Source organism: Sitophilus oryzae, unplaced genomic scaffold (assembly GCF_002938485.1).
Source record: "Sitophilus oryzae breed Bouriz unplaced genomic scaffold, Soryzae_2.0 scaffold_1107_pilon_pilon, whole genome shotgun sequence".
NCBI classification, from domain to species: Eukaryota; Metazoa; Arthropoda; class Insecta; order Coleoptera; family Curculionidae; genus Sitophilus; species Sitophilus oryzae.
The window spans coordinates 87,709-103,759 of NW_022145735.1; the positions used below are offsets into that span (position 1 = coordinate 87,709).

Sequence of the window (16,051 nt, forward strand, 5' to 3'; positions counted from 1 at the left end):
AAAATTTACTAAAAAATGTTTTTTGCAACATTATAGCACCAATAAACTACAAAAATTTGTTGGCCAATATTAGAAAAAAAATGTTTTCATTATTTTTTCGATTAATTGGGTTATTTATATCTGTACTCAGAATAGTACTTTTTATATTATTTGAAGATGTGAAAAACAACACTATGTTCGGTTATTTATATAAAATCGCTGATTATATTCTGGAAAATCCTTATTATCATCCATAATTAAATTACCGTTATCGCAAAGAAACTTATAATCAAAGTTGTTTGACAAAAAATAACCATATCGACTTTGTCTTTAGCCGGATTCTCAAGAAATCGTGTTGAAAAAGGTAATAGGTTAGAAACTATAAAAGCCGGTCAAAAGAAAACATTATATTTATAGAAACAAGCCAATGTGTGGTCTGTGATACTAACAATTTTATTCAAAAGCAAGTCGAGTTGAAGATAGTGATATTATGGTTCAATTTACTAAGAGACAGAGACTTACGTTATTTGTGATAGGATTTTGCCGACTTTTTTTCAATGCGCTCTGTGTGTCATTGCAAGCTCCTTTTTATCCTTCCGAGGTAAGAGATAAATTAACATTGGTTACTCTTCATAATTAACATTGAAATATTTTAATATAATATTTGTTGTGAACTAAGAACAACATTTCAAAGCTATTGAGTAAGTAAAAAGAACTTTATACAAAGTTAGTTTTAATTTTGAAGACAAACTAATAGTTATTTTTTATACAAGACGATAAAATGGTATTCTATCGTCGACCGAAAAGATTTCGGAAGACGATTATGCCATTTTATCGTCGTGTATAAAACAATCATTTAATCTTTCTAAATTTTATCTACTATTTTTGATAGATATAAGGCAATTTGACAGTTGCTATGGAAAAAAAAACATTATTAAACTGACGCAAAGTACCATCGATAACTCGATATATAATTACTTACAAGATCTTAAAATTTAAAAAAAAAACTTGTGGCGTTTGAAACAAAAATAGCATATTTGTTCTATTTGGAGTAAAATAGTTATTTGTGTAACTAGTGCAGCAAAAAGGATATACCTATTTGTGGCACGACACCTTTTTGACTGCGTATCTAGATGCAATCGTGCTGAACGCATCAAATATGCTTTTTGCCTTTTGCACATGTTGCACACAACATTTTTTCTACGGTCGAATTGAAATTCTTATTTAAATGTTTATTAAAATGTTTTTACAGTAATTCACAAAATACTATTACCACTAACAATGACACTATAAAAAATATTATTTTTAATAACTTTAAAAATTGCATGCTATATATAAAAAAATTAATTATTTTCAATGGGGCATGCTAAAAATGACTGAAGAAGAATGGTTGTGCATGACGAATTATTAACTTCAATATATGTACTAAGTTTTATAAGAGTCAAGCTTTAATAGGAAATAGTGGCAGAAAGATGATTTGCAAATTTCGAAATACACAAGTTTACTAAAAACTTGTATAAATATGTTGTTGTGTTGTCCACTAAGGCAGATTAGGTAATGTCGCTGCAAAAATACCAAAGTCGATATCGTACAAGTGACCATGTGCATCTGCAACTGCGCAACTCAAAGTTATCTACGTCGTTTTCGAAATTTAATCGAAAAATTCCAGTTTTATGAGTCCGTCGATTAGATTTTATAGGCCTCTTCTCTCTGATCGTGACGAAATATTTTGGCTGCGATTGGGACAATATGCAAAATCAGTGTCGTATGAGTCGGTTTCAAGAGAGCATATTATTATGTGTGAGCGTGGGTGCATATAGTGATCATAGAAAATGGCCGGTTTTACTAGAAGTCAAGTTTTTACCTTGATAGTTATCGGTATTGCTGATTTTTTTAACGCTCTGTGTTTTGCGCTGCAATCGCCTTTTTATCCGGCTGAGGTAAGAATTTCATCAGAATAAATTATATGAATTACATGATGCAATAAATTAAAACAGTTATATTTTATCAACAAATATATACCTAGGTAGTTTCTTCTATCACATAAGTGAAAAAAATTTGATCTTGGTCTTGAGGAAATCTTGTACAAAAAAAGCAGGATCAAGGCCAGAGTCTCGCTTATCACAAATACTAGAAATGTACTATGTTCGATATACAGGGTGTTCCATAATGATATGCCAATATTGGAGGAATACTTACGTCCTAAACGTTTTAATTTTTGAGATATAGGGTGGTAAATATTTCAGAAAAAAAAATTACAATATGTTATACTATACCGGGTGCGTCTCAAAAGTGGCTCACAACTATAACTTTTTTATTATATTTCCCGCCTCTTCCTCTTAGATCACTATGTAGTAAATTTTTTCAGATAAAAAACGAGGTTTGGTACATATATGACGTAAATTGGGATTAATTGACGTATTCAATTGTTTTTAGTCACTTCCTGTTTCACCAGAAATGACTACAACTTTTGATTTTTAAATGGCACACTCTGTATTTTTTTACTTTATTTGATAGAAAATGACACTCTGAATAGAATGACATATCATATGTCAACTTTTGACATTTTCCTTTAAAAAAAATATTATTTTAAATTTCAATCTAGAGTGCCATGGTTGTGTTAAAAACACTAAGTGTTATTCAAGGAGTCTTGGAAAAATAGATTTGATCGTCTAATGTTTTTTGTGTCTTGTCCTGGTCGGTTGAAAGATGCACAAATGGTATTTTTAATCATGTCTCAATTTTTTCAAATGGAACGAGGGTGGCTCATTAGTACATACATATTTGGATGCTTTTTCCAGCATTTTTTTACGAATAATTTGGTACCACACACTTGCTATTTCGAGTCAAATTATCGTTATGAACCGCATGTTACAAATGTCAAAAGTTGACATATGATATGTCATTCTATTCAGGGTGCCATTTTCTATTGAATAAATTAAAAAAATACCGATGGTGCCATTTAAAAATTAAAAGTTGTTGTCATATACGGTGAAACAGGAAGTGACTAAAAACAATTGAATACGTCAATCAATCCCAATTTGTGTCATATACTAACATACCAAATCTCGTTTTTTTATCTAAAAAAATAAAAAAAAAATATAGGGGTGAGCCACTTTTGAGACGCACCCGGTATATAATGTTGTTATACTATTCTATAATATATCTTTGTGAAATTTGGTCTTTCCTTGTAAGGAGCATTTTCTTATGTACTCGGTAGGCTAACTGAGAATGGACGCCGCTTTTTTAAAAGCGTATTACCCCCCAAATGAAATGATATATGTCAAACTCGCACAAAAAATGTTGGTTGTTTTTTAGACACACATATTCTTGGTTATACAGTTTTTGGTGAGTGTGATATATCATTTCATATGGGAGGTGTGGAAACCGGTGAATTAGAATTGATTGTCATGACAGACAGTTGTATTATTCATACTTTGTAATATTGCTGTTATTATTATAGTGTTTGTTAGTAATCAGTGAATAGAAATTACTGCGTAATATTATCGTTTCATTTGTGTTAACGAACCACAACAGGATAGCACAATTGGCGACAAGGATAAAAGCAACCACAGTAAGTACTAGATAATAATAATTCTATCAGATAATAATGACGATGAAAGATCTGCCCAGAAACGGTATAAAAAGAAAAGTAATAGCATATTGTTACTTTCTTTAAAAAAAAAAGGAAAAATGTGAGCCATAGTAAAGTTGTGAGCCACGGGTATTTAATGTGAGCCATAGTTAAGTTGTGAGCCACAGGAATCTAGTGTGAGCCATAGTTAAGTTGTGAGCCACAGGAATCTAGTGTGAGCCATAGTTAAGTTGTGAGCCACAGGAATCTAGATTGAGCCACATGTAATGAGTGAGCCACGTGTAGGGAGTGAGCCACGTGTAGTTAGTGAGCCACGTGTAGTGAGTGAGCCACATGTAATGAGTGAGCCACGTGTAGGGAGTGAGCCACGTGTAGTCAGTGAGCCACGTGTAGTGAGTGAGCCACATAACTATTTTATGCTGTAAGCCATATAGGTAGAATGTACCTACGAGTTTGTAAACTACAGAGAAAAATAAAAATAAAATTATAAATGTTGTAAGTTATTCCTAAAATTTAAAATAAATTTAACATAATGTATCGATTGACATATTAATTAAATTAACGCTGAATAGAATAAATACCAACTATTCACGTTTGATCATCTGACAGGAATTTGATTATCTGACAGAAAAAAAAATCTGACAGGAGTATTAAGTATTAATTAATTAAATAGATTAAATATAGTTTTTTTTAGAGTTATTTAATAACAATTTATTATTTGGGCTAACTTTTGTTAGCAGAGAGAATCAATATGTACCCTATTAAATTAAAACTTACTTAATTTACTTATATAAAACAAAAAAAGTAATAAATAATTACTTATAGGTGTAGAATAGGTATAGGTGTGGTAGCGTATGTATATATGTTTGCATAATATATGTTTTTTTAACCAATCTAGATCAGAATAACAATCATAGATTTTTTAGTTAAAAAAAAATGTAAGCACACAAATTCATGAATATATTGAAACACGACAAATACAGCGTTTCTTTTATCTAAAATTACTTTAAGTACTTACTATATTTTAACAGATTAGTCATCCACCTCTAACTTAGATGATGGCGGACTCTGGAATCAAACCGTTTCTCTGTGGGAGCATAGACAGAGCATTAATTGGAAATGAATAGAAGCAATAGTTGCGAGATCATTGGAACTGTTTTAGCCGCAAAAGACATTAGTTACTAATTATGTCAAAAACGAAACAAATTACTTCATATTGGTGGAGTAAAGTTACAAGAAGTTTCATAGAAATATACCAGGAACATTTTTTTTTCACTGTAAAAAATAGATGAGTATTTTTCCCCGAGAAAAAAATTCGACATTCGAAAGATGTACTCAGAAATCTAAAAAGTTGACCACGAAGAGTGCTTTTTAACAGGTTTCTTATGAAAGTTCGACACCAAGCTGCCAAATGTTCTCTTGGAAATACTCGAGAGGAAGTAACCGAAATTAGTTAAAGAGAAAGAGAAGAGTTAAAGACAAACATATAAAAAGTTCACTCACTTAATTCACTTAATTAAATAATCGACATGTGTCAAATTCACGAGAGCAAAATAACCAGTCAATCAAAGGCAATGGAAATTACAGCGAGACCGAGGCATCACTTACTTAAAAGTGATGTTCCAAAATGTAAACGACCCCAATAAATGCAGGCGCTACGGTTGAACTGGACACCCCAAGTTTGCTCCAAATTTTGCCAAGCCAAAAGGTCAACATGTTACAAATATGGTCTTAAAGGAGATTTTGCAGCTTATCACAAAACTCCATTAGAGAAAACATGTATCAAAACCAAATTATCAGCCTAATAAGCGAAGACGAGTAAAATTGTTGAGAACGAACTCGGCGACGACGTTTAGAAAACTGGTAACAACAATATTAATAATTTTGATTGTTTTCTAGTTGAGAACATATCATCAAAAATAACAGTAATGATGGTTGAGTACAATGTAACGTTGGCGAAATAAATATTACATTGCTAATTCATTCCGGCTCAAAGGCAAATATTACATGTAGGTCAGATTGGAATATCCTTAAAAAAAACACTGTAATATGGGACATTGAGATCCAAATAGGAGATGTTTTAAAACCATATGGAGCGGGAAACTCGATTGTAGTAAGAAACCGATTTCAGGCCGCAATCTCTTTACCAGGGTATCGGGAAATAATTACTATATTCTATGTTTTAGACCAAGGTGAAAAGAAACCAGTTTCCAAAGAGTCAGTTTCAGAGATCAGTTTCAAAAAAAAAAAAAATTGCAAAACGTCTACGAAAGTAAAGCAAAAGTTCAAAGAAGCACTGGAAAGCTATATAATAGAACAGGTAACCGGACTAAGTGACGGATATCATCAATGATAATCGTTTTCAAACCGAATGGAGATATCAGATATGCATCGACATGCGTCGAGCCCATGGAGGAAACCTAAGGGAAAATTATCCAATTCTTACATTCAAATAGTTCAAGACAATGCCGATAAATGGTCAGTTATTCTCAAAATTAGATCTACTGAACGCCTATCATCAATTAGAATTGGACACTGATAGTAGACCAATTACAGTTTTCATTACTCACAAGTAAACGTTTCGATACAAACGTTTCATTTTGTAAAACTCCACAATGGAAATGTTGTAATGTGTAAGCAAGTGTATTTAAAGAGATATTTTCATCCTGCAAGAATTGTTTTAACTAACTGTATTTGGACGTACAGAAAAAGAATACAATATATGTCTAAAAGTGCTAGTCACGTTTGAAGAAAAAAATACCTGGCTTAACCATTGAAAGTGAGTTCATAATAACCATTTAATAAGAGTTCATAAAATTCAATTTTGGGACACAAGTTATCCAACAAAGGAATAGATGCAAGAATTGAACGATGGGGTTCTCAGATTACAAGTGCTTAAATTCAAGGTACAAACCCGGAAAACTAAATATTGCAGATTCTCTGTCCAAGTTGTAAATCGAACCATCATTTGGTAGAGACGAAGAGCTACATGTTTATAATGTTTGAGAACATATACTGATGTATGATGCTACACTTATTTCCCCAATAAATATCCACCCATGACAAAACATAAATTTCCACAGGCACTATGACATTGTCTGGCTATCGATCAAATGGGGCTTGACCAAATTTAGAACAGATCTTGGTTATAATTGATTATTATTTCAGATTTGTTATTCCAAAATCCATTAGATCGGATGGTGAAAACAATTCGTAAGCAGAGAATTCATTAAATTATTGAGATTAGTAAGTCACCGCCATACTGGCCACAAGCTAACGGTTTAATAAAAGTATAAATAATTCTATCATTAAGAACAGTTTTATTTAAATAAAAAAAAGAAATCTTGAGAGCAGTGAAGATGAGTGTATACAAGACAGTATTAATACCGACGTTGATTTTTGGCTGTGAAAGTTGGGTATTAACTAAAAGATTGAAGAGTAAGATCCAAAGAATGGAGATGTTATATCTACGAAGAGTACTTGGGGTAACAAGGAAAGATAGACTAAGGAACAGCTTTATAAGAGAGGAACTAAAAGTAGATTCGATCCTGAATAAAATTGAGCAATGTCAGCTTAGGTGGTATGGTGGTATTATAGCCATTAGAATGAACAACGACATACCAGTAAAAGGCCTGTGGGAAGCTAAAATGCAGGAAAAAGAGACCAAGGGGAAGATCAACTAAAACATGGAATGACACAATAGAAGATAGTGCAGGATAGAGGACTAACATTAACAGAAGCCAAAAGTTTAGCAAGAGACAAAAATAAATGGAAACAATTTGTGTATAGTGTAGCAATTAAGTGAATTTATTTAATTTAGTATACCTTACACCTTCGGGTAGAAAGGTTTTTGATTATATACATATATAAATAAATCTATACTCTAAAGCGTCTATAGATATGTCAATGGTCTGGATTCAATCTGAACTTATAAATTCGTGTTAATATATGTATAACGCTACCCCCATGGAACAACAGAAAAGTCACCATCTGAATTACTTTCTTAATCGAAATATTAGGGACAAGATTCCGAGAGTAACCGATCTAATGGGAGAAAATGATGACGAACTAGCTAAAGATAATGATATACTAAACAAACATAAAGGCAAAATGATGGAAGATGTAGCAAGAGAGGCGAAATACATAAATATTAAACCAGAAGATGAAGGTCTTGTTGAAAATCTAGTCTTGCCACACAAATTTACAACTATATTTGGCAAAGAGAGAAGAGAGAGAATATGAGGTATAATATAGCAGATACAAGGCAACCAAATGGTATTAAAAATAATAAAACGTCATGTTACACACTTGAAGAAAATTCCCCATCTACCAGAAAATATTCTAACTCATTTATATCTACTTCAAACCCTTAATATTTCAGCTACAACAGTGACAGCCACCGAACAGAAAGATGGAACAGACATATAGCAGACCAACCTCCCAAGAAGAAACCGTAGAACATAGCGAGAAGTACCGTCTAGAGGATACCGGGGGACAAAACAAAGTAAAATCTTTGAAGTTAAGAAAAAAGGACGGATTGTGGAAACCGGTGAATTAGAATTGATTGTCATGACAGACAGTTGTATTATTCATACTTTGTAATATTGCTGTTATTATTATAGTGTTTGTTAGTAATCAGTGAATAGAAATTACTGCGTAATATTATCGTTTCATTTGTGTTAACTAACCACAACAGGATAGCACAGGAGGTAATGAGCTTTTAAAAAATGAAATATAAAATCCATGTTTTGTATTGTCTATTTATCCAAAATCAAAAAATATGTTATTAACCAATTTTCCACCTGCAGGAAATAATTTTATGAGGCTTCCCGATAGGTGTTATAAGACGTATGCTTACGTGTCGTAAACTTCATTCAGATCCTCGCAATTAGTGAAATAAATTAGTGTTTTTAATTACACTTTATATTTTTTAGTTTACGATCATTCACAATGTCTAGAAAACACAGCTTACGGTAATCAGTTGTATCCATAAAGAAAACCTAATATTTAGCTTATAAATCAATAAACTTTTGATTTTTAACCACATTTTCTCTTGAAGGACGATAATCTAAGGCCAAAATGACATTCCTCGCAAATTTTGAAGTATAATTAGTGGAAAAGTTAAAAGTTTGGTAACTTTTTCCAGTAATTGAAAATTCCTACCATGAATTTTAACGTTCTGAATACTTACATTCAAATTAGAAGAACAAACTTCTACGCTAATTGAAACTACTAATTTATTCCACTAATTGCGAGGTTCTGAATGAAGTTTTATATCCTATAAATAATGCAGAAATAAGCACGAAGTAAAAAATCACTTATCAAATTAAAAAAAACCTAACCAAACCAAACTAAAATTTACCAAAAATAATAGCAAATTATTTTTAATGAGTAAAAATTGACACAATTAAATAATCCTTGTTGTTCTAAAGTTGAGATATCATTAATTTTCTATTTTTTGATCTTTTAATCGACATTTTCTAGAATTTAGTTTGCTTAAAACTAATAAACGGAAATGAATCCTTATCAAGAAATGAACAGACAGCAGATATAGCGGACGCCTATACTTTTGAACTGTTTGACATCGCTCACTTTTATGATGCTCATTCGAATAAAAATACGTACGTAATGATCGAACAAACAAGAGTCATTAATTTAAATGATAGTAAACAAATAACGCATTACATTGACTAAATATGATCGTATTTACTATAATCAGAAATACTACAGTATAGTTAGACAAAGCAAAAACGAATTATAATACATATAGAATATGTTACCTGTGGTGACATTACACTCCCCATTCTGTGACGCTAAGGTGTAACATAGACAAAAATATTCTTTTAACCAGTGTTGCTTTTGGACTAAGTTAACCAAATTTACATTTTTTCAATTAGATATAACTTCCTTGTATCTATGAGCCCAAGCACCAAATCTGAATTATCCTTGATAGAGAAGAACATTCCTGAAGATTCCTACAACAAGAAATAAATATATTATATACTATAAATATTGTCTTTTATATTTTGCCATATAGAGATTTTGGACATATAGGATTTGCAAAAATAGTAGATAACTTTTAAACACTATTGTTTTTGGAAGCATTCTTCACAAAGAGAAATGCCTTTTTGCATCGGTTGGAAACAATTCTGAAAGCAGATATACACTCGCTTATTTGTACCTTCAAAATTACGTTTTTGAAGGCCCTGACTCACATTTTTCTGGAGACTGGAACCTTTGAGAACGCAAGTGTTATTTAAAGTGCTTTTTACACTAGACCATCATATCCTATAGTATTAAGTGATGTGATGGCGTAATTCTGATAGCGGATTCGTGTTCAGCATCGAAAAATACTATAGGATATGATGGTCTGGTAAAAGCATAGACCACTTTTTATTTTTTGGTGAACCTGTTCTTGGATCGTAGTTAAGACTAATCCGTCTACGTTTAAATTTTTCATACCAATGAGAAATTGTCGACTGATGTGGTGTGTTATTACCGTAAACAGAAACCAGACGTCGGTAAGGCATTTTTGCTGAGACAACTTGTAAAAATTGTAAAAATTATTGCGCAAAACAGCTTTAAACCGAATTGCTCTAAAATTTTGGCATGTTAAGTTAACTAAAGATGACAGTTAATTTTGACATTTGATATATATAAAATAAATTACCAAGTCTTTTGACTGGTAGTATAATTTAACGAAAATTCGAAATTTTTTAAAAAACAATTTTGGATTTTTTTTTAGTTTTTTAGTTAAAAAACATAATTTCTTGATAATATGGCAACATAGGTATTAGATTAAATTTACAAAAAAGAAAATCCAGAAAAGATCCAGTAGTTCTCCAAATTTTAGCAAAAATCATTTTTTTGGAAATTTTCAAAAAGTAAAATAACTCCGTTATTTTTGGACTTATTTGAAAACGATAAAGGAGAAAATATGTTTCATTCCTCGAGATCTATCACCCTTAAAATACTTACACTTATTTCTGGGACACCCAGTATATTAACATGTGTAAAATATAAAAAGACAACTCTCGTACTAAACATCCTATCAATCTTATAAAGATAAAATTAAATCGCCACTACTGGTAATTAAACATTTTATTAATCAATTTTTAAATGCCCTGAATTTTGAATGTGATAATATATTCGACAAAATGCGTTGTTTTTAAAAATAATCCTAATTAGTCTATATCATATCTGACTCTTAAAAGTCGCAGTTAAAACTAGAAAAATTAATGACTCTTTATAAGCACCGTACGATTAAATAAAAACGACGCCACAGTAAGCTTAGAAATGTGATTTCACTTCGAGTTTCTATATTGGCTAAGGTATCTAATAGCTGAAGCTTTTGACAGTGATATTGACAGAGTTTCATGGTTTATTTGGGAACTTTTTGTCAAACATTAAAATCCGTTATCACTACAGTTGTAACGTCACTGCATTCTATGTTTATTTTAAATGAAGTTACTAATTGCAGTAATCATCTGTAATCATAACAAGAATTTATATTAGCAAAATGATAATTTTTTAATCAATTAACATTTGACTTAATATATTATAAATAATAGTAGTAAGTAGTACAGTATTTGAAAATATTTTTATTATCGATAGTCTCGTAAGGCAGAAGTTCAATATTCAATAATAGCTTATTGCGAAACGTGTTATTTTATTCATTTAAACCAACATTAAATTGATTTTCGTATTAGAAACAATGCTATTCACAATTATCTACTTTATACCGCATTAACCAAAAAAAAATATATCGGGTATACAGGGTTGTTCACCACATACGACGTGAAGTATTGTAGCTAAACGATTAGATTTTTACAAATTATAAGTTTTAGCAAAGAATATCTTAATACCCTAGAAGTCTCGTCTGGCATCAAAATCTGACCTGTCGTTGGGGCCTCGCTTTGGCGAGCGAGGCCCCAACTTCGTGGAGCCTCGCTATTTTGCTCGGAATTGAACGAATAGACGCGCGGCGTTGCCTTGTTTTGTGTGTACTTACTCTTGAATAGTTTTTAAATTATAGTTTTAAAATTTTATCTATTGCTATAATCAGTCTTTCCGTTCTCCGCACTCCGCCAGTTTACATATAATATTATCTTATATAATTCCCAGTGTTTACAGTTTTGGTTACCGTACTCCTCCGAAACAGCTTAACCGATTTTGATGAAATTTATATGTATATTCAGTAGGTCTGAGAATAGGTAGTTATATTTTTTATACCCTTAAAATGATAAGGGTAGTCCACCCCTCATTTTTTATTTTTGTGAAAAAACAATATTTTTAATTTTTTTTTTATTTGGCATTAAAAATACAAACAACACTAAATTTCCACCGTTCTACTTTCATCCCCCTATTTTTAATAGGGGTTGTTTTTTTATTTTTTTTTGTTACCATCTCCGAAACGGCTTTTTAACCGATTTTGATAAAATTTTATTTGTATATTCAGGTACGTCTAAGAATAGGTTGTTATCTATTCTTATACCCTTAAGTGATAAGGGAGCCGAGAGGGTAGCCCACCCTCATTTTTATTTTGGAAAAAAACTAATTTTTTTTATTTGGCCTAAAAAACACAACTCAAATTTTTCACCGTTCTACCATCATCCCTATTTTCTAATAGAGGTTGTTTTTGATACCATCTCCCAAACGGCTTGGCCGATTTTGATGACATTCTATTATGTATATGGGTAGGTCTGAAAATAGTTTGTTGTCTCATTTTATACCCTTAAGTGGTAGAGGGGTAGCCCACCCCATTTTTTTTTTTTTTGAAAAAAATATTTTTATTTTTTTATTTGGCATTAAAAAATACAAACAACCCTAAGTTTTCACCGTTCTACCATCATCCCCTATTTTTTTAATAGGGGATGTTTTAATTTTTTGTTACCATCTCCGAAAACGGCTTGATCGATTTTGATGAAATTTATAATGTATATTCAGTAGGTCTGAGAATACGTTGTAATCTGTTTTTATACCCTTAAGTGATAAGGGTAGCCCACCCCCCATTTTTTTTTTATTTTTTGAAAAAAATATTTTAATTTTTTTTATTTGTCATTAAAAATACAAACAACCCTAAATTTTCACCGTTCTACCATCATCCCTATTTTTTAACAGGGGTTGTTTTTTTAAGATTTTTTGTTACCATCTCCGAAACGGCTTAACCGATTTTGATAAAATTTTTATTTGTATGTTCAGTAATGTCTAAGAATAGGTTGTTATCTATTCTTATACCCTTAAGTGATAAGATAGCCGAGAGGGCCCCACCTCATTTTTTATTTTGGAAAAAAATATTTTTTTTATTTGGCCTTAAAAATACAAACAACTCAAATTTTCACCGTTCTACCATCATCCCCCTATTTTCTAATAGGAGTTGTTTTTTGGTACCCATCTCCGAAACGGCTTCGCCGATTTTGATGACATTTATTATGTATATTGTGTAGGTCTGAAAATGGTTTGTTATCTATTTTTATACCCTTAAGTGGTAGGTGGCCCATTCCCATTTTTTATATTTTGAAAAAATATATATTTTTATTTTTTATTTTGCATTAAAAAATGAAGAACCCAAAATTTTCACCAGTTCTACACCATCATCCCCCCTATTTTTAATAGGGGTTGTTTTCTTAATTTTTTGTTACCATCCGTGAAACGGCTTTGACCGATTTTGATAAAATTTTATATGTATATTCAGTACGTCTAAGAATAGGTTGTTATCTATTTTTTATACCCTTATGTGGTAAGGGTAGCCCACCCTCATTTTTATTTTTGAAAAGAAAATATTTTTATTATTTAGTTGGCATTAATAAATACAAAATAACCTAAATTTTCAATCACCGTTCCACCATCATCCCCTATATTTTAATAGGGGTTGTTTTTTATTAATTTTTTTGTTACCATGCCATCTCTGAAACAGCTAGACCGATTTTGATAAAATTTTATATGTATATTCAGTAGGTCTGGTTTGGTTTGGTTTGGTCACAACCTATTCCTAGGTTGTTATCTATTTTTTATACCCCTAAGTGATAAGTGGCCCCACCCCAACTTTTTTATTTTTTAGACAAATTTTTTATTTTAATTGTTTTATAGGGAGTGCTTATTTTTAGGGGATGCATGTCCAAAATTTTCTTCTGGGTACACACTTTCATCACTTAAGGACCTCTGTACAAAATTGCATACTCCTAGTTCTAGAACGGATTTTACATAAAAAATTATACAAATTTTACCCTTAGTTTTTACCCCCTTAAGGAATGAATTCCAAAATGTCGCTCTAATTATTCAATTACGCTACATAATAAACCTCTGTGCAAATCATCATATATAATCATCATCATATTCCGCGAACAGAATTTTATTGTTCCAGAACGTTCAACCCCTCATTTCACACCTCCTTAGAGGCGCGAATTTCCAAAAATTGCTTCTTAATGCTAAATTACGTTACATAAGGAACGTCTGCAAAATTCATACTTCTAAAACCGATTTTAACCTTTTGTGTACAATTTTCATCCCTTATTTCTAAGGAATGAGTGTCAAAATTAGCTTCTAGGTACTTTTCGTCACTTAAGGAAACTGTGTACAAAATTTCCTTACTCCTAGAACTAACACTTTTTGTATAGGAAATTTCACCCCCAGTTTCACTACCCTTAGGGGCTATACACATTTCAAAAATCGCTTATCATCAATGTTCAAATGCGCCATCTGTGCAAAAGTTCATACTCCTAGTAGGTACAGATTTTTTTGTATAATTACATCCCTTTATCTAATTACACCCCCTTATGGGTCAGAATTTTAAAAAATTACTTAGTAGTGCTCATCTTAGAGAACGAATTAATATTCTCCAGCAGGTATTTACTCCAGTTTCCTAATACTAGCACAGATAACACATTATCATACTAGTTAATTTTTTATTGGAATAGAAGTAATTTTTATTAAAAGGTACAAAAAAAATTAAAAATCTAAAATTTTATTTTCATAGCTACGTTTTTTCATGGCCTTAGGATGCTTCATGTACTATCGAATATACGAAATATATAATCAATACATATTTCTTTATATATCGAGAAATAAAATATGTTTGGCAACACCGTACGAAATATCGCCGCGCGTAGTCCTCAAAATTTAAAATATTAGCATTTTCAGGCTTCGATTATGTTCAAAAGCGCCACCGTATGACAAATCACTAAAGCTTCCACACGAGAGTTCTTAAAACTATAATATTCTTTGGTTTTAGGTTCGTTGAAGGACTATTAGAGCTACAATTTAAAAATAATTTTACAAGATACAGAGTGTCCCAAATAAGTAAAAAATAATATAGTTGTATTTTTTTTAAATGGAACACCCTGTACATTATTTTATTTTTAGATTCTACGATTGAAATAAAGGTTAATTTGATTAAAGGTTTATCATACTTAAAACCGTTTTTGAAATTTTTGAATTTTGTGAAATTGCAATAAACAATATAAAGCTTCATTTCTCCAAGAGGGTATCAAAGTTTTTATCCCTAAATATTTACTGAAGATTATTTATTGACCAGATATTGTGTTGCAATAATAAAATTATACTACCTTATACAGAGTGTCCAAAAAATATATTAAATAATTACTAGCTTTAAACGGCAATAACTTGTTTAATTTAAATGGAGCACCCTGTATAATTTACGTAAATCAGATGTACAATTTAATTGTCTATCAAATTGTATTATACCATTTTTACCTATCTGTTCAAGTTTTTCGTAGAAAATGCATTTTTCTTATAATTTAGACCTTATTTATCACTGTACCCATGGAATATTGACATTTTAGATTTTTTTTAAAAGCAACATATGGTATAAAATGTACAGGTGGTAAAATAATAATATTACAAGCCCATTTGTACAAAAAGAAAACTATTTAAATCATTGTAAAATAGTATACCAATTAAATATACCTCCATTATTTCCGCCCAAAAATTATATTATACATATTCTGTAGATAAAATTAGGTATAAAGTTATATTATGTCTAAAATTTATGTCCTAAAAATGTGTTTTCGAGATACACGATGCTAAGTTTCATTTTACTTGTTTTATGACCACCCTCTATATTATTATTATTTGATCGCGTAACTGTAACGTAAAATAATATAATAATTAATAATTATTAATTTCTGTCCTTTATCAGAGGTTTTGGATGGGCAAGTATCTCTGCGCCCTTAGAACTAGCCACCACTGCATGATAATGGTAAATGAAAAACAAGCCCAAACTTGTTACAAAGTAGCAATTAACAGGCTTTACCAATAATAGACCATCCATTAAAGCTCTATTGGGGTTCCAACTAAATATTTGCATTTCAATTGATAACACAGAAAAATATAGAGTAAAGGTTTTCATTTGGTTTATAATTATTTAGTTATTTCTGGTAGTAGTTAGAGTGATCGTTCACGTTGTAGTGGTTCTTTTTCTCAGTTTCGAAAATGATTTTAAACTTCAAAAAAATGGCT

General features: G+C 31.0%; 1 pseudogene; it reads left to right on the forward strand.

Moving 5' to 3' along the window:
• Positions 1–435: 435 nt before the first annotated feature.
• Positions 436–16,051, forward strand: part of LOC115880968 — a 29,373-nt pseudogene continuing 13,757 nt past the window's right edge.